At 36.0% G+C, this 25,522-nt stretch overlaps 1 long non-coding RNA gene across 3 annotated transcripts; it reads left to right on the top strand.

Annotated features, from left to right (window-relative positions):
• The first annotated feature begins 4,547 nt into the window (after positions 1-4,547).
• On the top strand, positions 4,548-17,884 carry LOC127847829 (uncharacterized). 3 transcript variants are annotated; one of them, XR_008034187.1, is made up of 5 exons: positions 4,548-4,955; positions 5,509-5,679; positions 9,690-9,769; positions 12,765-12,813; positions 15,819-17,884. It is a non-coding gene; the product is annotated as an uncharacterized LOC127847829 (long non-coding RNA). The 3 variants fall into 3 exon arrangements; XR_008034188.1 differs by adding an exon at positions 15,513-15,596 and having other exon boundaries at positions 4,548-5,679; XR_008034186.1 differs by having other exon boundaries at positions 4,548-5,679.
• Positions 17,885-25,522: the final 7,638 nt, after the last annotated feature.

Genomic DNA, 25,522 nt, shown 5'->3' with positions numbered 1-25,522 from the left:
TCGTTTATAGAATTACATTGAATTATCTTGGACGAAATTATTTTTTGAATAGGTTACACATAACCAATTGTTGTTGTACAACAAACCACATCACTTTTTAGCTTTCTGTACTTTTTAATTTTATGAAACCTATATGTGTGTGTTAAAACTACCAGTTGTATCACGGAGTGTATATTGATAGGAGATGAATCGAGTATTTGACCCTTACTGTAGTAAATTCAATCTTATGCAAAAACTATTCATCCGATTTTATTGGTTTATACGTTATCTTGTTGCTTATTAATTCCTCTTTCAAAAAATATACGCTTTAGTATACTCCCGTTGTTATTAATGGATTTATAGCGAGATAAACACAAGAAATACACATTTTATGTTTTACCACCGCGCGTTTTACCGTGTTGTGGCTATCGATCTTGTACAATTAGCGTACAGCGAAGCGCCGAGGTTTTACATTTTGATGTACCCACTCACGTCTTTTGTTGAATTATAGTTTCATTTCTCGGCCGATTTTGACAAATTATATATCATTAGAAAGCTTACGTTACGTAGTAAACAGATATATAAACATATATTAAGTTTTTCTTCTGATTTCGACAGCCCGGCGAGTTATAACTTTAACTTTTGCAAATATCATACCGTATTGGAGTTTTAGAATCTAGATTTACGGTTGACATGTTCGTACTTAATACCAATTTGTAGCGTTCTTCTGATTTCGACAGCCCGGCGAGTTATAACTTTAACTTTTGCAAATATTATACCGTTTTGGAGTTTTAGAATCTTGATTTACGGTTGACATGTTCGTACTTAATACCAATTTGTAGCGTTTATATTTGGAGTTCAGTTTTAAAAATTACATCTTGCTTCGGAGAATAGAATTCTGTATACGATAGAAAAAAAAATGTTTAAAAACGAAAGTAATTAAGGAATGAAGGCGGAAGAAAGTAGCGCGCGTTCCTAACGCACTGAACTGATGCTACGGTCTTGGCGATTATGCTTTTGTTTAGAAACCGGCCATTGAATTTCCTTTGCCATGATTATTATATTTTTTATGGAATATATTGTGGTATTTTGTTCACGAAACATATCAATAAAGCTTATTATAAATAAATCTTAATAAATTAACGATTTCAGCTTTTGTTTATAACACAGAAAGGGTGATAAATTTATGATGAAACAGCGTATATAGCGAACCCTCTCGATTTTATTCGGCTTTGCATGCATACTTGAAATAAAATGGGTGTCAAAAACATTCATCGTTTGCTGTTAATTATCAACGAGGGAATTATGTATAATTATATGAAAATCTCGGTCGGTGTTAGGCGGGTCATTTCGTATTTCGACATCAGGGCATCATGTCCAACTATTCAAAATAAGATTTTTTTTCACTGGGACGATGGCGGCTTAGATTTAGACAGGCAGACAGATAGTTTATTCAGACTTATACAACAGTACATCGTCTTCAACTCAAATATATAAATTATTTTTAGACGAATTGTTAGGTGATTACACATATAGCAGTGATGATTCTGAGAATGTTGCCATGTTTCTTATCCGTGTAATCTAGAGTCCGTGGTTTGAGCATTTTTATCGCGGTATTCAATAAAAGATATCTCAATAATCTTGTTTATTGATAGATCTGTGGTTTTATTGCCCCTGTGTTCAGCACAAACCAATTATCTCTTTATGATCAGATACTGTGCCGACCAATACTAAATAACACTATGGTGTCATACGCCACAGCAGGGACCTATACTTGTGATCATGGAGTCTTAGTGCAAGACTTAAAAAAGTATGTTGTTTCGCTTGCGGTTGTTAAAGCCAAAACGGGGCTTCCCAGCTGGCACAGCTGCTGATATTCGGATCTGAATACCTAAACTTATTCAGACCTTATTCTTAACCGTTGCGCGTTTTACGATATCGGATTTTAGGCGGGAATACAACTCAGTGAAACTATTCAATTTCTTATACAACATTAAGCATATTAACAGTTATTGAAATTAACAATATCAGCGACATCTTTTTAAAGACTAAACACCTTTTCAAGTATCGAATTTAACATGTCAATAAAATATATTAATACCAAAAAAGGTTTCATTTAATATTGTTCACATTAAACCTTTAAATGAAAGTGTCGCTTTAACTATTTTCTGTGTTTTATTAAGCCGCGAATCGTTTGCTAAAAACAGTTAACAAAAAGGGCTACAGGTTCTAATTCTTAATGAAATACAAAAATAAGTATAACATAATTAATAACGTCCATAAACACACACGGCAAGATCAAAGTTTTAATGGAAAACTAATATGACATTCCACGTAAATTATTATTTTCGCCTAAATCGAATACTATATATAGAGAAACAATGTATTTATAACCGACCAATGAGGTAACATTATGCAACTTTCAATTTACACAGTGCTATATGGCAACAATATGGAATTTGAACAGTGGTAGTGTTTTAAGGTCTGGATTATCATTACTTGTAAGTTTGTATAAACATTTTTCTAATGCAATTAGTAAAATAATGTTTATATTTTATGTTTAATAATTTATTGCATGATTATTCTGTGCTGTTATATGAATTTGATGCCGTTAAAGCTTCCGACATGAATTCATGTCGGAACGATGCTATTGCAAAATAACGTTAAACGATATGAGGTCGATGTAAATCGACCTCATATTTATAGGAGTATGGAAAACCAAGAATACAAATGATATTTTTGACACTTTCAGATGTAAACATGGGGGATTTCGGTACTCTGTGGGCGAATGTAGAATTACCGAAATCCCCGCTACAAGTCCATATTTTTCAAAAGAAGTGAGATATTGTTGTCTGTTTTTGTCTTTACCTCTTCTTTCTAATATCAAAAGCCACCCAGATGATTTTTTGACACTTGAAGAGCTTTACAGCGGGGATTTCTGTTCCTGATCGTGCTTGTGAAAACATGCACTATGGATTCATACGCGGAATCCCAATAACTATGTATATATTTTAGTTTTTCACTACCAAAAATGGAACAAAAACAATTTTTCATCAGTGAATTGATAGTATTTTGCAATATTCTATCTTAATATCCGCAGTATTTTGATAAATAATAAATATTATTGGGGATTTCTGGGGATTTCGGGCTCGGAATCCCAATAATTATGTATATATTTTAGTTTTTCACTACCAAACATGGATAAAAACAATTTTTCATCAGTGAATTGATTGTATTTTGCAATATTCTATCTTAATATCCGCAGTATTTTGATAAATAATAAATATTATTGGGGATTTCTGGGGATTTCGGGCTCGGAATCCCAATAATTATGTATATATTTTAGTTTTTCACTACCAAACATGGATAAAAACAATTTTTCATCAGTGAATTGCTTGTATTTTGCAATATTCTATCTTAATATCCGCAGTATTTTGATAAATAATAAATATTATTGGGGATTTCTGGGGATTTCTGGGGATTTCGGGCTCGGAATCCCAATAATTATGTATATATTTTAGTTTTTCCCTACCAAACATGGATAAAAACAATTTTTCATCAGTGAATTGCTTGTATTTTGCAATATTCTATCTTAATATCCGCAGTATTTTGATAAATAATAAATATTATTGGGGATTTCTGGGGATTTCTGGGGGATTTCTGGGGATTTCTGGGGATTTCGGGCTCGGAATCCCAATAATTATGTATATATTTTAGTTTTTCACTACCAAACATGGATAAAAACAATTTTTCATCAGTGAATTGATTGTATTTTGCAATATTCTATCTTAATATCCGCAGTATTTTGATAAATAATAAATATTATTGGGGATTTCTGGGGATTTCGGGCTCGGAATCCCAATAATTATGTATATATTTTAGTTTTTCACTACCAAACATGGATAAAAACAATTTTTCATCAGTGAATTGATTGTATTTTGCAATATTCTATCTTAATATCCGCAGTATTTTGATAAATAATAAATATTATTGGGGATTTCTGGGGATTTCGGGCTCGGAATCCCAATAATTATGTATATATATTTTAGTTTTTCACTACCAAACATGGATAAAAACAATTTTTCATCAGTGAATTGCTTGTATTTTGCAATATTCTATCTTAATATCCGCAGTATTTTGATAAATAATAAATATTATTGGGGATTTCTGGGGGATTTCTGGGGATTTCGGGGTCGGAATCCCAATAATTATGTATATATTTTAGTTTTTCACTACCAAACATGGATAAAAACAATTTTTTATCAGTGAATTGATTGTATTTTGCAATATTCTATCTTAATATCCGCAGTATTTTGATAATTAATACATAGTATTGGGGATTTCTGTGGATTTCTGGCTTGGAATCCCAATAATTATGTATATATTTTAGTTTTTCACTTCCAAACATGGATAATAACAATTTTTCATCTGTGAATTGATTGTATTTTGCAATATTCTATCTTAATATCCGCAGTATTTTGATAAATAATAAATATTATTGGGGATTTCGGGGGATTTCGGGGGATATCGGTAATTACGGGGATTTCGGTATTTCTACACACCGGCGAACCGTCTTCTTGCTACTATGCTAGCCTTCGCCGAGTTATTCAACAACATCGCTATATTGCTGATTTTTGCTGTTGTTTTTTGGTTAAAGCTGCATGCTTTTGTTGGATAATGTTTAATTTATCATTCACGTTTTACATATGATTCTGTTTAAACCATATTTAATCGATGTTTTGGTGAATTTCGCGCATGCTTAACTTGCCTGATTTCGGACGTAATTTACTTTCGGAGACATGCTCCTCTTGTGTTTTTTTTCGATGTTTTCTTATGTATGCAGATTAAAAAAAACAGCTCATGCTTAAATGTGTTATTGAGCAAGTGACTTCTTTATACTATGGCAGGAATAAAAAAACTGTTATAAAATTATAAAGGAAGTTTAGTTACATGTATAAACTCACAGTCACAAGTGTGTAAGTATTACTGTTACATTTATTTATATTTACTAAAAGTAAATATATGCTCACATATCAGTAAGTATTGTACAGCCCTAAATTATATTTAATACACCCATCTAGGCAGTTAATTCATATATGTGCTGGCTTTAATTTACATTCATGTTATTATCACCCTGCAATAGGCGGAGGGATATTGTTTTGGCCTTGTCCGCCCGTCTTTCCGTCCATCTGGCACTTTTGTGTTGGGAGCCATATCTTGGAAGTGCTTTGGTGGATTTCATTGAAACTTGGTATGAGTATATGTATAGATAAGAGGATGATGCATGCCAAATGGCATTGTACACTATCTGTTAATAACGGAGTTATGGCCCTTCGAACCTAAAAAAATGCTTTTTTACCTGAGTGTCAAATATAACACTTTTGTGTCCAGAAGCTAATTAGCGGGGGATATAAATTCAATGAATTTGCTTGTTATTAATTGAAGGGAAATAAACCTGTAATTTTGTCTGTCATTATGGTGTTTAAAGTCACATTTAATGGCATCCAACCTACTTTATTTCAAATACAGTAACACCTGGCGCCGTGACCTGGATGCAGATCCTAAGCAGATGGGCCAAAATGGGGGCAGCTAGAGAGACTCGCCTGGAACTGACAAGCCTGGAGGGAGCTGGTTGACTGTTGGCGAGATGGGACAACAGACGAAGAATAAACGAACCTACTTGATTTGATAAACATTTTTGTAAGTCATTCAAGAATCGAGCAAACTTTTTGTTTCCAATAAGAAGTCCTGTATATATCCGAAATAAAATAAAATGTTTCACTCAGGTTCCTTGATACTCGTCTTGGTATTTAAGGGACCTTATAACAGATTATGGCATGTATTGAAGTTTGTCATTAAATGCGTTATATTTATAAATGTAAACATTAAATCTAAAAAGCTCAATTAAAAAACAAGAACAAATTAAAAGAAAAAGTAATCCTCATCTGGGCTCGAACCACTGACCTCTGGAGTAAAAGTCTAACGCTAAGACGGCCATCCATGCTCATACAATATTTTATACTTTTAGTTTCTATAAGCAAAGCTCGTAGTGTCACAAAAAACGACAACAGAACTCCAAATTATTCAATTGTTTTGCTTTGCAACGATTTATCATTTTCAGGTTGTTATTGTTAGGTATAACTGTTTTCTCACAAATATCATAACTGCAACAAAAATGTGCAAGTCTGAAACAATTTGTATGCCCCCTTTCAAAGAAAAGGGGGCATATAGTTATCAGACTGTCCGTCTGTCGGTCCGTATTTCTGTCACACTTTGCGTTTAGGTTTCGAAAAATGCTCATAACTTCTATTTCCCTTGAGATATAACCTTCATATTTGGTATGCATGTGCATATGGACAAAGCCTTTCCATACGAACACAAATTTTTACCCCTGTGACCTTGACCTTGAACTTAAGGTCCGTGTTTAGGTTTCAATATCTGCGTTTAGGTTTTGAAAAATGCTCATAACTTCTATGTCCCTTGAGATATAACCTTCATATTTGGTATGCATGTGTATATGGACAAGGCCTTTCCATACGCACAAAAATTGTTACCCCTGTGACCTTGAACTTAGGGTCCGCGTTTAGGTTTCGAAATCTGCGTTTAGGTTTTGAAAAATGCTCATAACTTCTATGTCCCTTGAGATATAACCTTCATATTTGGTATGCATGTGTATATGAACAAGGCCTTTCCATACGCACAAAAAATTTTACCCCTGTGACCTTGACCTTGAAGTTAGGGTCCGCGTTTAAGTTTCGAAATCTGCGTTTAGATATTGAAAAATGCTCATAACTTCTATGTCCCTTGAGATATAACATTCATATTTGGTATGCATGTGTATATGGACAAGGCCTTTCCATACGCACACAAATTTTGACCCCTGTGACCTTGAACTTAGGGTCCGCGTTTAGGTTTCGAAATCTGTGTTTAGGTTTCGGAAAAGCTCATAACTTCTATCAAGCATTTATAGGGGGCATAAGTCATCCTATGGTGACAGCTCTTGTTTTATTTTGTCAATTTACCAAAAAATGCAAAGGCCCCTTAAAATACATGAAGTAATGTTTACAGTTGTCCATAATCACATATTGAAAAAGAATGTGCAAGCTCTATCTATTGGCATACAAACAAAGCCAATCTGTTGGATTATTACTCATGGCAAGCAATATGATCTTAGGTATACCTTCTATAATCAGGTGTTTGCACTTTAATCACATTAAAATTTGAAAAACTATAGAAGTACAAAAAGGTCAGAATGATAACAAACAGGTTTGTAATGGACATCATCTTGCAATTGCTATTTATGTGAGTGGGATGGTACACAAATTCTGAATTTGTTATATGTAGGACATTTAGTAACTTAGCAACCCATGCATGTTGCAAGGGTGTTAATTGTCTGGATTATTTGGAAATCCCGATTTGAGCCATTCAGGATTGAATTTTAGATCAGTGTAAATCCGATGATTTGTTTTAAGGGGGTCTGAACAAATATTGTAATTGCTTCATTGGCATGCCGGGCATGTGCGCTTAGTATGGATTTTTCCTGGTCTTTTTAACAAGGTTTTCCAAAGAAAAAAACGGGTTATTAGATTGGCAAATGCCGGCTGGCGGGCGGACGGAACAAGCTTGTCCGGGCCATAACGTTGTGGTTCTTGGTGAGAATTTAAAATCATTTGGCTCATTTGTTCACCATCATTAGACGGTGTGTCGCTCAAAAGAATACCGTCAATATATCCAAGGTCAAGGTCATACTTTGAGTTCAAAGGTCAAAAATGGCCATAAAAGAGCTTGTCCGGGCCAAAACTATGTCATTCATTGTGAGACTTTTGGCATATTTGTTCACCATCGTGGGACGTTGTATCGCACTTTAGAATTACGTCAATATCTCCAAGGTCAAGGTCGCCACAACTAAAAATATATTTATTTGGTAACAAAGGGGGTTAATTATAAACAATCAGTTCAGTTTGAGTTGTCTCCCTCTATCAGACTTTTTTCTACATTGAAAACCTGGTTTTGTGACAATTTTGTCCCTTGTTTTACTATTGTCTGATTGGTTATCCGCTGACACGGACATAAAAGGTAAATGACCTAACCTCTTGGCTACTTTCCAGAAATCTTACATACTACAAAATGTAGCATTTGTCCCCCATCATTAAATTTCCATTTTCTGCTGTCAAACTAAGTGCATATATTATTTCATTTGCAAAAGACATATCTGGATATATTTTTGGACAGTTGTTTTACTGTATGGTTAGTGGATTAACATTTATTATGCCCCCCTTCGAAGAAGAGGGGGTATATTGCTTTGCACATGTCTGTTGGTCGGTCTGTCGGTCCGTCCACCAGGTGGTTTCCGGATGATAACTCAAGAACGCTTAGGCCTAGGATCATGAAACTTCATAGGAAGATAGATCATGAATCGCAGATGATCCCTATTCATTTAGAGGTCACTAGGTCAAAGCTCTAGGTCATGGTGACCCGAAATAGTAAAATGGTTTCTGGATGATAACTCAAGAACGCATATGCCAAGGATCATGAAACTTCATAGGTAGAATGATCATGACTTGCAGATGACCCCTATTGATTTTGAGGTCACTAGGTCAAGGTCACGGTGACCCGAAATAGTAAATGGTTTCCGGTTGATAACTCAAAAACGCATACGCCTAGGATCATGAAACTTCATAGGTAGATAGATCATGACTCCCAGATGACCCCCTATTGATTTTGAGGTCAGTAGGTCAAATGTTAAGGTCACGGTGACCCGAAATAGTAAAATGGTTTCCGGATGATAACTCAAGAACACATATGCCTAGGATCATGAAACTTTATGGGTAGATTGATCATGACTCGCAGATGACCCGTATTAATTTTGAGGTAACTATGTCAGAGCCAAATGCACGGTGACCCGAAATAGTTAAATGGTTTCCGATGATAACTCAAGAACGCTTACGCCTAGGATCATGAAACTTCATGGGTACATTTATCATGACATGCAGATGACCTATATTGATTTTCAGGTCACTAGGTCAAAGGTCAAGGTCACGGTGACCCGAAACAGTAAAAAAAAATCCGGATGATAACTCAAGAATGCTTTTGCCTAGGATCATGACACTTCATAGGTACATTGATCATGACTCGCAGATGACCCCTATTGATTTTCAGGTCACTAGGTCAAAGGTCAAGGTCACAGTGACAAAAAACGTATTCACATAATGGCTGCCACTACAACGGACAGCCCATATGGGGGGCATGCATGTTTTACAAACAGCCCTTGTTATCGATGTTCTTCATAACATTTATATAAAATGACAATTACACATCGAGTGTTACTGGTGGTCTGGCTTATAATATTTTGCATTTTACTCACCAGAAATAGCAACTAAGACTATAAAAAGAACAATGAACTATGGCTTTGGGGGGCTCTACCTGTAAGGGACCTACAGCCTCAGACTCCAGACTTTATCATAAGGATTTCAAATTTGGGACATTTGACACCCCTGATGTTGTGCCATGTATCAAAACCGTCTATATATAAAAATTAATTTTATTAATTGGATATGTTGAAGATTTGGTGATGCATTGGATTTCATTTTGTGTTTTGTTGACCTACTTTTAATTTTTAGGCTCAGCAGAACTATGGCTGTCAAAACACAATTGTATTAAAATGAATAGTGCTTCAAATTATACAAGAAGTCACTTTCTTTTTGTTTTAGATGTTTTTCAGTTTCGTCGGAAGACATTTCCCACCAACCATCCTGTCTTGAAAGAAATAACTTTTGAACCCGATTATCTGGTAATACTATTTTTTTACATACAGTTATTAGTGAATTATGAACATTTCATAAGGATCTCAAGGGTCACAACAGGTATATATATATATAATATATATATAATCAAGATTTTCCAGTTAGGCAGTTAGAGCACAGCTGGCCCGAATAGCATGGACAAGTTAACAATTTTTTTTTTTAAATATCTAGTGTGTAAAAATTACTTTGCATTGCAGAGAACTTTAAGATCATTTTATTTCTGTAAAAAATGTTCAAAGTTATATCCTGAATGATTTTAGGGCCTTAAATTATATATGGAAACAAGCATATTTAATAATAAAAAGGCCTGTTGAGTTTTTAATTTGTTCTCTTAAAGATTTACAGAAAGACCCTTTTTAGCTCGACTATTATATATGAAATCTATATAGTGGAGCAATTCTACTCACCCGGCGTTTGCGTTAGCCTTAGCATTGGCGTTAGTGTAGCATGCAAATGTTAAAAGTTTGCGTACTACCCCAAATATTTTCAATGTCCCTTGGCATATTTCTTTCATATTTTGCATACTTCTTAACAAACATGACCCCAACCTATAAACAAGAGCAGACAACTCTATCAAGCATTTTTTAATAATTATGGCCCCTTTTCCACTTAGAAAATGCAGCAAATGTTTAAGTTTGTTTACTACCCCAAATATTTTCAATGTCCCTTGACATATTGCTTTCATATTTTGCATTTTTCTTTACCAACATGACCCCAACCTATAAACAAGAGCAGACAACTCTATCAAGCATTTTGTAATAATTATGGCCCCTTTACCATTTTGAATATTCATATTATTGATAAATCTATGTTAAAGTTTGCGTACCACCTAAAATATTTTCAACGTCCCTTGACATATTGCTTTCATATTTTGCAAACTTATTTACCAACATGACCCCAATCTATAAAGAAGAGCAGACAACTGTATCAAGCATTTTGTAAGAATAATGGCCCTTTTTCCATTATTATATGCATATTACTTAAGATTCAACCCAATAATATCTTTGACAAGTTTTAATATGACGCCGGTTGGTTGAAAAACATGGCATTTATGAGGTGGGGCATTTTCCTTATATGGCTATAGTAAACCTTGTTATCACTCTAGAGGCCACATTTATTGTCAGATTTTCATGAAACTTGGTCAGAACATTTTTCCAATGATATCTTGGATGAGTTTGAAAATGGTTTTGGTTGCTTTAAAAACATGGCCACCAGGGGGCGGGGCATTTTTCCTTATATGGTTATTTATATATGGTCCATATATGGTTATATATGGCTTTAGTAAAACCGTGTGAACACTCTAGAGGCCGCATTGTCCAATCTTCGTGAAATTTGGTCAGAAGATTGGTCTCAATGATATCTTGGATGAGTTTGAAAATGGTTATGTTTGCTTGAAAAACATGGCTGCCAAGGGGCGGGGCATTTTTCCTAATATGGCTATAAATGGCTATAGTAAAACCTTGTTAACACCCTAGAGGCCACATTTATTGTCGGATCTTCATGAAACATGGTCAGAAGATTCATCCCAATAATATCTTGGACAAGTTTAAAAATGATGCTGATTGGTTGAAAAACATGGCTGCCAGGGGGCAGAGCATTTTTCCTTCTATGGCTATAGTAAAACCTTGTTAACATTCTAGAAGCCACATTTATTGTCTGATCTTTATGAAACTTGGTCAGAAGATTTGTCCCAATGATGTCTTGAATTTGTTCGAAAATGAGTATGGTTGCTATAAAAACATGGCCACCAGGGGGCGGGGCATTTTTCCTTATAGGGCTTTAGTAAAACCTTGTTAACACTTTAGAGGCCACATTTATTGTCAAGCTTCATGAAATTTGGTCAAAAGATTGGTCTCAATGATATCTTGAAAGAGTTTGAAAATGGGTACATTTGCTTGGAAAACACGACTTCCAGGGGGCGGGGCATTTTTTTCATTATATGGCTATAGTAAAGTCTTGTTAACACTTTAGAGGCCACTTTTATTTCCGATGTTCATGAAAAATGGTCAGAAGATTCATCCCAATAATATCTTGGACGAGTTCAAACATGATGCTGATTGGTTGAAAAACATGGCTGCCAGTGGGCTCTGCATTTGTTCTTTTATGGCTATATAGTAAAACCTTGTTAACACTCTAGAGGCCACATTTATTGTCTGATCATCATGAAACTTTGTCCGAAGATTTGTCCCAATAATATCTTGGATGAGGTCAAAAATGGTACAAATACGTACAGACTTTAATGATAAACACTAGTCTGGCCAATGTCGTCTTACAAGCTGGTATATACACTCACTGCTAGAGCAGAATCATTTGTCATCTGTTGCAGACAGGCAGTGGTGATCGTTCTTAGCAAATTGAGTTGCGGTTCTTTCCGTAGCTAAGGCTTCTAAGCACACACTGATTTGCAAAATATGCTCTGTAAATTCTAAAATGCGACCAACTAAAAACAAACCCTTTGCCAACTTCTAGGTCAAAGGTTAAGTTTGAACATCATGATTCCTTTTAAATGGCAAATGATATTCGCGTACGATCTTACAACTGTAACTCCCTATTCCCAACTCGGCATTTTCATCAAAGGGCATGAAGGGTGTCCAAGGTTGACAGGTTGGAATCTTTGAATGGCAGGGTGCTGCGCCCTTCCATTCATGCCAAGCTGGAGCACTGGTTTTGATGGTGTTTCACTTGTAACACACCAAGCAGTATGACCCATTATATTTATCAACATGGCTAAAATGAGGCCAAAATAAATGCCCTTTGTTTATTTCCAAAGACATGGATGGATCATCTTTGTCTCTGAATATATTATAAATACTCGTGTTGTTGATTTTGTCCTGTTTGCTTATTGCAGGAAAACTGTTAACGCATTATGTTGTGAAGACTCCTCTGTAATCAGACAGCTAGCAGTATTATGATTATCAAATATTAAAATTTGACTTAACAATATAGCGCTTCAAATTATATAAGACTTTATTTTTGTTTCAGATATTTTCCAGTTTCCCCTCACAACAATTTGCATCAAACCTCTTGTCTGGTAAGAAATTTCCATTGAAACCAACGGCTGGTAATACTATCTTTTTGGTAATGGGGGCTATATAGGAACCACTTTGTCGGTCCGTCAGTCTGTCCCGAAATTTCATCAGATCTTCACCCAAACTTGGTCACAAATTGTATCTAGATGATGTATAGGTCAAGTTTGAATATGGATCATGCCCTGTCAGAAACTAGGTCATGGGGTCACTTATTGTGTTTTAAACCTGAAGTTTGTCTGGGCCATAACTTTGTCATTTATTTCATACAGTATTTTAAATGATGGAACAGTTCATAATGATTTCAAGACATCTTCTGATCCCTGGAAGATAAACTAGGGATTGATCTGTCTGTATATAACAGTTCAGAGACTTCCAATCTAGCGTGAGAAGATGTAATGATAATGTAAAATGGAAATTACATATAACCATACATGCCATAATTTTTCAGACCAATTCCGGGACATTGTGTTAAATTGTCCGGGACTTTTGCCGATTTTCCGGGACATGTATAAAATGTAGCGATATTTATAGACATATGCATTTTTGGTACGTTTTGTTTTGTTTTGCATCGTTAATTGCAAAAGTTCGAAAGCCTATCCGAAATATACTTGATCTATTAACGTCAAATTAAACATTACTAGTTCCTTTACTAGATACAGGCCATGTGTTTTCAGTGTAAGCGTTCTAAACATAGATGGTGACGTCACTGCGTTATTGTTATTAAGACCGGTGTGTAACGCGTAGTTGTTGATACGCCTTTATTCATTTATAACATTTATATAATAAAAAATACAACAATACAGTACCGTTAGATTGTCAACTCAAATCAATTCACAATACATACAACCAATCACATAAAACAAATACAACAAAACAGTACCGGTAGATCATCAACTAAAAATCCGTACAGTCACACATTAGTTACACTCTTGTTTCGATGTAGATATAAGTCAATTAACAACTAAAACAATGCCGCCTTTTCGGTTTGACAGCGAACGTGAGACAATCAATATGATAACAGGACCCCTGTTAATTGATCGATTTTGACACGTAGCGTAGTCTGCCTATTCGGGTAGGCATTGTCATGGAGACGCTGCATATATACACAGATTCGAGGTGCAGTTAAGCCTAAGATAAGGTACATGTATATATGGATTTTGTAAATTCAGGGACATTTGACAGATTTCCGGGACAGCGGGACAAGTTCTTCATTTCCGGGACTGTCCCGGAAAATCCGGGACGTATGGCATGTATGATATAACAGTTCATACAGTTTAAGAAATACAATACATTTTATACAATGTCGTTTTTATGCCCCGAACCAGTGATTTTGAGGGCATATTAAAATCGCTCCGTCCTTTAGTTTGTTAGTCCATCCGTCCATCTGTAAGTTAGTAAGTCCGTCTGTCAGTCCGTCCGGATTATTTTCCGTTCAATAAGTCTAGCAATTGTCATCAGATCTTCACCAAACTTCATGAAAATGTGTAAGGCAATAACATCTAGGTCAAGTTAGATAATGGGCCAAATAGACCCAGACACCCCTGAGTTATGGCCCTTGAATCATAGTAAAATAGGGTTTTTAGCTCGACTATTATATATGAAATATATATAGTGGAGCTTTCCTACTCTCCCCGGGGTTCCAGTGTCCGTGAGCGTTGGAATGAACTATAGTGGGGGACATATTGTTTTCGCCCTGTCTGTTGGTCTGTCTGTTGGTTTGTTTGCTCCAACTTTAATATTTTGCCATAACTTTTGCAATATTGAAGAAAGCAACTTCATATTTGGCATGCATGTGTATCTCATGGAGCTGCACATTTTGAGTGGTGAAAGGTCAAGGTCATCCTTCAAGGTCAAAGGTCAAAATATACCTAGAAAGGTGCAGATTTGCTTCAGTTTTGTGTTTAGGTTCATTTTATTCCTAAAATATCACAGCTATTACACTATGCCTCCAAACAATATACGAAAGCTTGACCCAAACCAAGACACTCTTGATGTTAGTAATGGTAGGTGAACGTAAGAATTAAATGCTGGCAATTCACATGAAATTGACATGAGGGTTTATTAATTATCCATGGTCCTGATCCCTTTAATATCTGAAATCCCTGTTTGTGCATATAACATAATGAGAACACCCTTTGGGCGACCTAACTTTGTATTTCAATCAGTTTCTTGTTTTGACCATTATTTTTACATTATTATCAAAACTTGTTAGTTTCCTACCCTTGAAAAAGGAGAGGGACTTACGGTTTGCGCTCTGTGTCTGTCAGTCTGACACTTTTCTGGATCCTTCAATAACTTTAAAAGTTCTTCACCCATTTACTTCAAATTAATACTGAACCTCTCTTATGACAATACGGTCAATCTCAACTATGTATGGCCCCATTACCAACCCTGGGGTGCCCCTCCCACATAGGCCACGCCCACCCAAAATTGCCTTTTACTATAATTTCTTCATTTCTACACCGATTCACTTCTAATTGATACTGAACTTCTCTTATGACAATACGGTCAACTATGCATGGCCCCATTACCAACCCTGGGGCGCCCCTGGGTCAAACATGCGCCGTGGGGATATGCGTCGGTCTCTGCCGCGCCATTTCTAGTCAACATTGGAGACATTGGCATCTTAAAGGAATAAATTATGTATGAGCCCAAATTTTGCAGAACTATGGCCCTTGCTCATTTTTGTTTACCTCCTCAGCTGAAATCATCATCTAGCAGTCACAATAGTTGAGCGGTTGGAGAGGCATGCATTGCGTCCTACTACTGCTCAGACTATATTATGGTAATGCCTTATCCAAATAACACAAGTATTCACCATGTGCAAATGTCTTGTTGTCTGTATAACTCTCTCTATTAGCTCAAAGTAAAAAGCATTTGAATTTGCACACTTTGGTATTTTAGTTTAATTTTGTTTGGACATTACAATTGTTTTGAAACTAAAGATTAGTGTTGGGGCATTACACTTCTCTTTAAAATGTTTATTTGTGATTATTATTTTTTTCAGTTTGGCAGACAAAACATGCTGATCAAAAAGAATGTGTACCACAGGGGCCAGTGTTTCCATTTGAGTGATTGACAAGAAGAAGAAATGAGAAATGTTATCATCATATTTTAGTCCCTACATTTATAGTGTACAGCTCAATGTATTGAACCGGTGTTGTAGAATATAATTGGAGATACATGCGAACATTATAACATTATATATAAGATGATATTTCAAAAGCAATAAGAAATAAAAAGTATAAAAAGGTCAAAACAGTAAACCTTGTGTTTACAGTGGACAGGTTTAAAGTGGAAGTGACTAGTTAATTGTTGATCATAAGCTGCACTGATGGAAAAAAAAGTGGGAAATTACTATCTAGAAAACTGTTTAACGTACGACAACAGTTGTGGAACTTCATAAATGACCGTATGTAACAGGGCTGGGCAGTTTTCCTTATATAGCTATAGTGAAACCTTTTGATCACTAGTGAAGTCACTGTTTTTTTTCCAATCTTCATGCATTTTGGTCGAATATTTGTTCAAATGATGGCTCAGTCCAGTTTCGAAATTTTTATGTCTATTCAAAAAACATATCCACTAGAGCACAAGGCAATTGTCTTTATATGGCTATAATGAAACCTTGTAAATTCTCTAGAAGTGACATTTTTAGCCATATCTCCATAAATTTTGGTCAGAATATTTATTCTAATGATAGCTCAGTTGTCGAGTTTGTAACTGGTTCCGGTTTGTAGACTAACATGGCTGCCAGTGGACATGACAGTTTTTCTTAATGTGCTAGAGTAGAACCTTGTTAACACACAATTGGCCCTTTTTATGTGCATTTTTCATGAAAGATGATCAGAGCATTTGGCCCAATGTAATCTCAGCTGACTTTGAAACTGGATCACATAACGTCAAAAAGTGGGTCAAAATGTCAAATTAAAAAAAGCTTGTAAACACTGGAAGTTGCATTTAAAATTGTGTTCCTTTTTATGTCCCCCACTATAGTAGTGGGGGACATATTGTTTTTGCCCTGTCTGTTGGTTGGTCTGTTGGTTGGTTGGTTTGCGCCAACTTTAACATTTGCAATAACTTTTGCAATATTGAAGATAGGAACTTGATATTTTGCATGCATATGTATCTCATGGAGCTGCACATTTTGAGTGGTGAAAGGTCAAGGTCATCCTTCAATGTCAAAGGACAAATATATGGGTCAAAATCGCTCATTTAATGTACACTTTTGCAGTATTTCAATATTCAAGATAGCAACTTGATATTTGGCATGCATGTGTATCTCATTGAGCTGCACAATTTGAGTGGTGAAAGGTTAAGTTCATCCTTCAATGTCAGATGTCAAATATATGTGTCCAAAATCGCTCATTTTATTATACTTTTGCAATATTGAAGATAACAACTTGATATTTGGCATGCATGTGTATCTCATGGATCTGCACATTTTGAGTGGTGAAAGGTCAAGGTCATCCTTCAAGGTCAGAGGTCTAATATATGTGGCCCAAATCGCTTATTTTATGAATACTTTTTCTATATTGAAGATAGCAACTTGATATTTGGCATGCATGTGTATCTCATTGAGCTGCACATTTTTAGTGGTGAAAGGTCAAGGTCATCCTTCAAGGTCAAATATATGGGTCAAAATTGATCATGTAATGTCACTTCTGCAATATTGAAGCTAGCAATTTTATATTTGAAATGCATGTGTATCTCATGGAGCTGCACATTTTGAGTGGTGAAGGGTCAAGGTCATCCTACAAGGTCAAACGTCATATAGGGGGACATTGTGTTTCACAAACACATCTTGTTTAAAGTTTGTCAAAACATTTGCTGTAATGATAAGCAAAGTCAAGTTTATAAATAATTATTTGTCTACAAATTACATATTTTTCATCAAGTTCATTTATTATTCTAAACTACACCCTCTCAGAATAGTTTAGTTACTTCTGGTCACAGTTGAGCACCTTAGGGCTCTTGTTCTATAATTTGATTGTTTTGGAAAATTGTCATTTTGCCAAAATGTGAGCAAGTCCAAATTTAATTAACCCTGCTTTGTAGTATCTTGTTTTCCTTATATGTAAAAGTGGAAAATTATCTATGAATCTGACTGTTTAGATATTTGGTATTCAGCAAAGCATCGTGTAAATGTAGTAAAACTAAACACAATTGTGTTAGCATAAAACTGGCCATGCCATGGGGTCAAATGGTTAATACAGACTTGTAGGAAAAAGACTTCTAAAAATTTTATCCGTTAAATATATTTTGTGTACATAATGATTAGCTTTTTCCTTCAACTTATCGCTTTCATGGTGTAAAGAAAACATGCCGACTTACTAAGTAAGTCGGAGATCTGGGTTTGATTCCCAGTGAAAGTCAAGTCACAAGGAAAAATGCTTATTGTTGGAAGGATTTATTAGTTATTCAAAACGCAAGATTTTTTTCTTTGCTCGTTCAGTTACAAATAACAGCAAATGATCTGAAAGTATTTGTTTATAACGTAGAAGTTAGTGTCATGAATAGTAAATTGGAATAATGCACTTAATAGAAACTTTACATATTGTATATAAGACTAAAATACGCAGAAATGAAATACCAGTAGCATTATTAATACATTTTTATACCCCCACAAACGAAGTTTGTCGGTCCATCTGCCTGTCTTGTCTGTCGGTCCGTATTAAGTGTCCGCTCTCTAATTCAAGTTGTTTTTACCCGATCTTCACCAAACTTGGTCAGATGTTGTATCTATATGATGTCTAGGTCAAGTTCGAATATGGGTAATGCCGGGTCAAAATCAAGGCCAAGGGGTCACTTAGTGCGTTTTAAACTTTGAGCATGGTGTCCGCTCTCTAATTATGCACCCCTTCGAAGAAGAGGGGGTATATTGTTTTCCACATGTCGGTCGGTCCGTCCATCAGATGGTTTCCGGATGATAACTTGAGAACGCTTAGGCCTAGGATCATGAACTTCATTGGTACATTGATCATGACTGGCAGATGACCCATCTTGATTTTCAGGTTACTAGGTCAAGGTCACAGTTATTCCAAATAATTAAATGGTTTCAAGAAGGTAACTCAAGAATGCTTAGGCCTAGGATCATGAAACTAAAGATCATGAAACTTCATAGGAACATTGATCATGACTGGCAGATGACCCCTATTGATTTTCAGGTCACTAGGTCAACGGTCACAGTGACAAAAACGTATTCACACAATGGCTGCCACTACAACTGACAGCCCATATGGGGGCATGCATGTTTTACAAACAGCCATTGTATATACTACTACCCCATGCTCGTATATAAGTAATGCCGTATCAAGCCAGTACTATACTAGCGAGTCATGTATCGGATATATCCTACTACCCATGCTCGTATATAAGTAATGCCGTATCAAGCCAGTACTATACTAGCGAGTTATATAGCGGGTATATCCTCCTACCCCATGCTCGTATATAAGTAATGCCGTATCAAGCCAGTACTATACTAGCGAGTCATATACCGGATATATCCTACTACCCCATGCTCGTACATTAGTAATGCCGTATCAAGCCGGTACTATACTAGCGAGTCATAGCGGGTATATACTACTACCCCATGCTTATATATAAGTAATGCCGTACCAAGCCAGTACTATACTAGCGAGAAATATACCGGGTATACCCTAATACCCCATGTTCGTATATAAGTAATGCCGTATCAAGCCAGTACTATACTAGCGAGTAATATAGCGGGTATATCATACTACCCCATGCTGGTATATAAGTAATACTGTATCAAGCCAGTACTATACTAGCGAGTTATGTACCGGGTATATCCTACTACCCCATGCTGGTATATAAGTAATGCCGTATCAAGCCAGTACTATACTAGCGAGTTATGTACCGGGTATATCCTACTACCCCATGCTGGTAAACGAGTCTTATACCGGGTATATCCAACTACCACATGCTCGTATAAGTAATGCCGTATCAAGCCAGTACTATACTAGCGAGTTATATACCGGGTATATCCTACTACACCATGCTCGTATATAAGTAATGCCGTATCAAGCCGGTACTATACTAGCGAGGTTATATAGCGGGTATATCCTACTACCCCATGCTCGTATATAAGTAATGCCGTTTCAAGCCAGTACTATATTAGCGAGTTATATAGCGGGTATATCCTACTACCCCATGCTCGTATATAAGTAATGCCGTATCAAGCCAGTACTATATTAGCGAGTTATATACCGGGTATATCCTACTACCCCATGGTCGTATATAAGTAATGCCGTATCAAGCCAGTACTATAATAGCGAGTCATATACCGGGTATACCCTACTACCCTATGCTCGTATATAAGTAATGCCGTATCAAGCCAGTACTATACTAGCGAGTCATATACCGGATATATCCTACTACCCCATGCTCGTATAAAAGTAATGCCGTATCAAGCCAGTACTATACTAGCGAGTCATATACCGGATATCCTACTACCCCCCATGCTCGTATATTAGTAATGCCGTATCAAGCCAGTACTATACTAGCGAGTCATATACCGGATATATCCTACTACCCCCCATGCTCGTATATTAGTAATGCCGTATCAAGCCAGTACTATACTAGCGAGGTATATAGCGGGTATATCCTACTACCCCATGCTCGTATATAAGTAATGCCGTATCAAGCCAGTACTATACTAGCGAGTCATATACCGGGTATATCCTACTACCCCATGCCTTTATATAAGTAATGCCGTATCAAGCCGTACTAAACTAGCGAGTCATATACCGGATATATCCTCTACTACCCCATGCTCGTATATTAGTAATGCCGTATCAAGCCAGTACTATACTAGCGAGTCATAGCGGGTATAACCTACTACCCCATGCTCGTATATAAGTAATGCCGTATCAAGCCAGTACTATACCTGCGAGTCATATACCGGGTATATCCTACTACCCCATGCTTTTATATAGTAATGCCGTATCAAGCCGGTACTAAACTAGCGAGTTATATAGCGGGTATATCCTACTACCCCATGCTCGTATATAAGTTATGTCGTTTCAAGCCAGTACTATACTAGCGAGTTATATACCGGGTATAACCTACTACCCATGCTGGTATAAAAGTAATGCCGTATCAAGCCGGTACTATACTAGCGAGCTATATACCGGATATATCCTACTACCCAATGCTCGTATATAAGAAATGCCGTATCAAGCCTGTACTATACTAGCGAGTTATATAGCGGTATATACTACTACCCCATCCTGTTATAAGTAATACCGTATTAGTTACACTGTTTGTAACTGATGGTGTATGAGAGCGAAGCTCGAGAAGGGAACTGAGGGTGTATATCCTATACACAATCAGTTACTAACTGTGTATCCATTATATCTCAACCGATTACTCGGGGTGTATGGAAATTTCTCAGGGTGTATGGAAAATACACAATGGGCACATGGCCTCTCAAAGCAAATCGAATCAGGTCATTTTTGTAGGAGGCGAGTTATACCTTACTACCCTATGCTCGTATAAGTAATGCCGTATCACATCAGTTGTATTTTTGACGTCATTTAGTTATATACAGGATAGTCATATAGCGGCTTTTTTCCTATAACCCCCAAGTACGTACTGTTAATGCTATAATCAAAACCTGTTATATTCCTAATTTCACAAATCGGGTATAACCGACTATCCCAGGCTCAAGTTTGCCAAGCGGTATCTACCCAGTAATATTCTATATGCCATTATGCGGGATACCCGACTATCGTATTTCGTATTTAAGTGATGCTGTAGCACATTAGTTTCAACACTCACAATTCATACCAAGGGTATATAGGGTTAGGGCAACTAAACCTAATCATATTGTTCACTGCTCGCCTGCATGGTCTGTTCTTCTAAAGCCATGTAAGAAACACATCATTCTGCTGTGTGCATATTTTGATCAAATTAATGATGTTAGTTCGGTTGTTCGGCGTAGCTGTCTTACCAAGCTTTTCACATTAAATACCCTTTATCAACAAACAATTAAATGATGGGGAATTTCACACGCCTGTAGACCCGAATGAATGAATCAAATATTTTAATTATTGATTTCAGAGAAATCACCCACAGCATTGGCCAAATCACTGCGGAAATCCGGACTTCTTCATGCACGTTTTTGACCTAACAACAATCACTGCGAAATAGCGCAGACCGTGTTTGAATTACAATGGCCGCATACGCATTAAGACCTATTTCGCAAGACGCGACTATAAGTGTGATTTGGTTGTGTTGAAAGAACACTGTGCATGTATGAACTATTTACATCTCATTGCGATGGCGATATATAAATTCATAATAAGCCTTGTGAGGCCACATATGATCACATGTAGTATATTTTTATCTAATGACAAACTGGTTCGGTTTGAATATACGTGCACTTTATAAGAAACACATCATGCGGTGGATATGCGACAATTAAACCTTATTTTTCTATTTAAATATTTATAAAACGTGAATATACGACTTGCTTTAACGATACAAGCGTTAATTCGTTACTGATAGGATCATGCGGCAGCAATGAATAGGACACTCCTCGTGTAAGTAATCATCATAGTCTAGGGACCCTTCAGGTTTCGCATCGTAAAATGTGACCCAGTAATATTGCTTAAAATGGTTGAGCTAACTTAATTTTCGTCTTTTCTCGTGCTCTTTAATTACCCCATATTTAGGTCTGGTTGAAGTACTTTTACTTCCACAGAGCAATTCGGTTCAAATTACTAATAACAACAATACACATTTTTAGCTTTATTCAAATGTGAACATATTTATTTAACGCAGACGTGTACATAATTTTTAACACAGAACAAGGCTGTTTGTAAAACATGCATGCCCCCCTATGGGCTGTCAGTTTTAGTGGCAGCCATTGTGAATACGTTTTTTCACTGTGACTTGACTTTTGACCTAGTGACCTGAAAATCATAGGGTCATCTGCCAGTCATGATCAATGTACTTGAGAAGTTTCATGATCATAAACCTAAGTATTCTTGAGCTATCAACAGGAAACCATTAAACTGTTTTGAGTCACTATGACCTTAATCTTTGACCTAGTGACCTGAAATCAATAGGGGTCTTCTGCCAGTCATTATCAATGTACCTATGAAGGGGGTCATCTGCCAGTCATTATCAATGTACCTATGATTTTTTTTATTTTATGATCCTAGGCGTAAGCATTATGAGTTATCATCCGGAAACCATTTTTCCTATTTCGAGTCACTGTGACCTTGACCTTGACTAGTGACCTGAAAATCAATAGAGTTCATCTGCGAGTCATCATTAATGTACCTATGAAGTTTCATGATCCTAGGCGTAAGCGTTCTTGGAGTTATCACCGGAACCATTTTACTATTTCGAGATCAATAAACCTATGAAGTTTTCATGATCCTAGGCAAAGCGTTCTTGAGTTATCATCAGAAACCATCTGGTGGACCAACCAACTGACATGTGCAAAACAATATACCCTCTTCTTCCAAGGGGGCATAAATATAATATTACATTTTTAGTAATCTAAATTAAATCAAAATTGCTAGATTGTATTTTCCGAGAATTATCGGAAAACATCGTTAAGTTAAAAGGGTATCTGCCAGCTTATGCCATTAAAACACAAATGTTAAATGACAAAAGCCTGTTGCCCGGTTCACGGCACGCGGAGCCTACCCTATTGTGAACCAAAATCTTTTGTGTATTTCATTCATCCTAGTAGTTACCTTGACATAGAACAGACACATTGTTACTTTTATGAAACAATTCTTATAAAACTTGGTATACAAATTGCGACATTGTTGCCCATTTGTCCGTCAGTCCATTCCGAATAGTAGCTAAAATTGAAGAACTCAGTAAGATTTCATGAAACTTAATATTCACATAATTTTTAATACACAAAATAATACATTGACCATTTTAATTTTGTGATAAAACTTGGTTTACAAATGAACTCAGAAGAGCATGTGATATTTATTTTGTCCCTACCGTTTTCACATGAAGGGATTTACGGTTGACCCACTGTCCATCGTCTGTCAGTCAAATAAACCTGATCTGGTTACAATGTTTTCCTAAGATTCACCAGGTTACCTACTTTTTGGACACACTCAACCCAGGCTTACTCAACCAAGATGAGCATGTCGATCAGGTTTCATCAACATTGAGTCGAAAAAAGCCTGGTTTCTTCCATCACCTGATGATCCTCTAACACAGCACGCCAATCCTCGAATGTCCGAAATATGTTCTGGTTCTTATAGTGGCAGACAAAAACAAACCTATGATTTTAAGTAAATTTGTTATGTTCATATATACATTAATTATTCCAACTATTTTTTTAGCTCGTATATGTTGTTATACAATTTTATTAAACATGGCCATTTAGTCTGTCTTTCATAAGATTCTAACTAAACAATGAGTTTTAATTTCTTTTAAAACTCTTGATGCAAGCAAACGATGAACGGCAGTATTGGGGGAAAAAAACTGGCAGACAATATGTATTTGACCATCAAAACTAGAGAAGACTGAGATAAAGATATGCAGAAAATGAAGCACAACACCAGTTCATACACAGTGCTAAACTCACATCATAGAGATGTTTAAGTTCATGGATTTCAAGACTATTAACTCAGGACTTTGGTACAGTCTCCCCATCTACAGCATTTCTCTTGAACCACATGAGAGATGATATGTGCATCTTGCTGTCCTATGGAGTGGAAGTCTTCCTTGCAGGATATCCATTTGCACGAATACTCCTATAACAAGCAACTTTGTAAACTGCAGATTGGAAGCCAAAGTCATTAACTTACAGTGTCCACATTTTAACTTTAGTTATAATCACTGACTAAGTTTTCACAAATGTTATTTTGATTGAAATGTTTATGAAAAGGCAAAAAAAAAGATTTACTGTGAAATAAGTCAATGGAGATAAGCCTACTAATAGCTCTTGGTGTGTATTGTGGATTTCACCATGATTTGTTTAACTCTATTTTTGTTTTATTTATCTATATATTGATATTTTCTATGAGTTCTTTACGCAGATACACATCTAATCAGAGCCTCTGTTAATGTAATAAAAGTATGTTACTGTTCTGTTCTTCTGTTAATAACTAATCTAAAAAGAAGAAAACAAGTAAATTTGCACTATTGTATGAATATGGCATACACTTATTTTTCCATGTTGAAATCTTATTAAATTCATGATATGAAGCCCTAAATGTTTGTAACAAACAGATGGATGGACTGACAGACTGACCGATGGAAAACGCCAACACTATATCTCTCTGGCTTTGGAAAGGATTATCATTCAACAGAAAGTAGAATCATCAATAAAACTTGATGCATCTAAGTTAACTTAGCAATTAGTGAGTTCAATATGTCCTTTAACTGAACAAAAACAGATGTTTCAAAAACTTAACATGATTTGTCATTTGTTGCAAATATAAGAAGCACTTACAGGTCCTGGGTTTCAATCACCAACATATGATAAAATAGTTTCTCAGTAACAAAGGCACAAAAATGCAAGAAAAAAATCACTTTAATGTTAAAATAAATATATATAGTTATTCAATAAACGATGTATTTTGTCATAAAGTACGGTCCTGGATTGTTCTCAACATCATTTAAGAGCATCAACATCCGCTGGGACAGGTTAACATGTTGTTGAATACACAGCTGCATCATGATGTATGAAGACCACCTTGTCCACAC

This window comes from Dreissena polymorpha, chromosome 10, assembly GCF_020536995.1.
Source record: "Dreissena polymorpha isolate Duluth1 chromosome 10, UMN_Dpol_1.0, whole genome shotgun sequence".
Lineage (NCBI taxonomy): Eukaryota > Metazoa > Mollusca > Bivalvia > Myida > Dreissenidae > Dreissena > Dreissena polymorpha.
The sequence above is the reverse complement of the archived record's forward strand: the minus strand, read 5'-3'. Positions and strand labels throughout refer to the sequence as shown.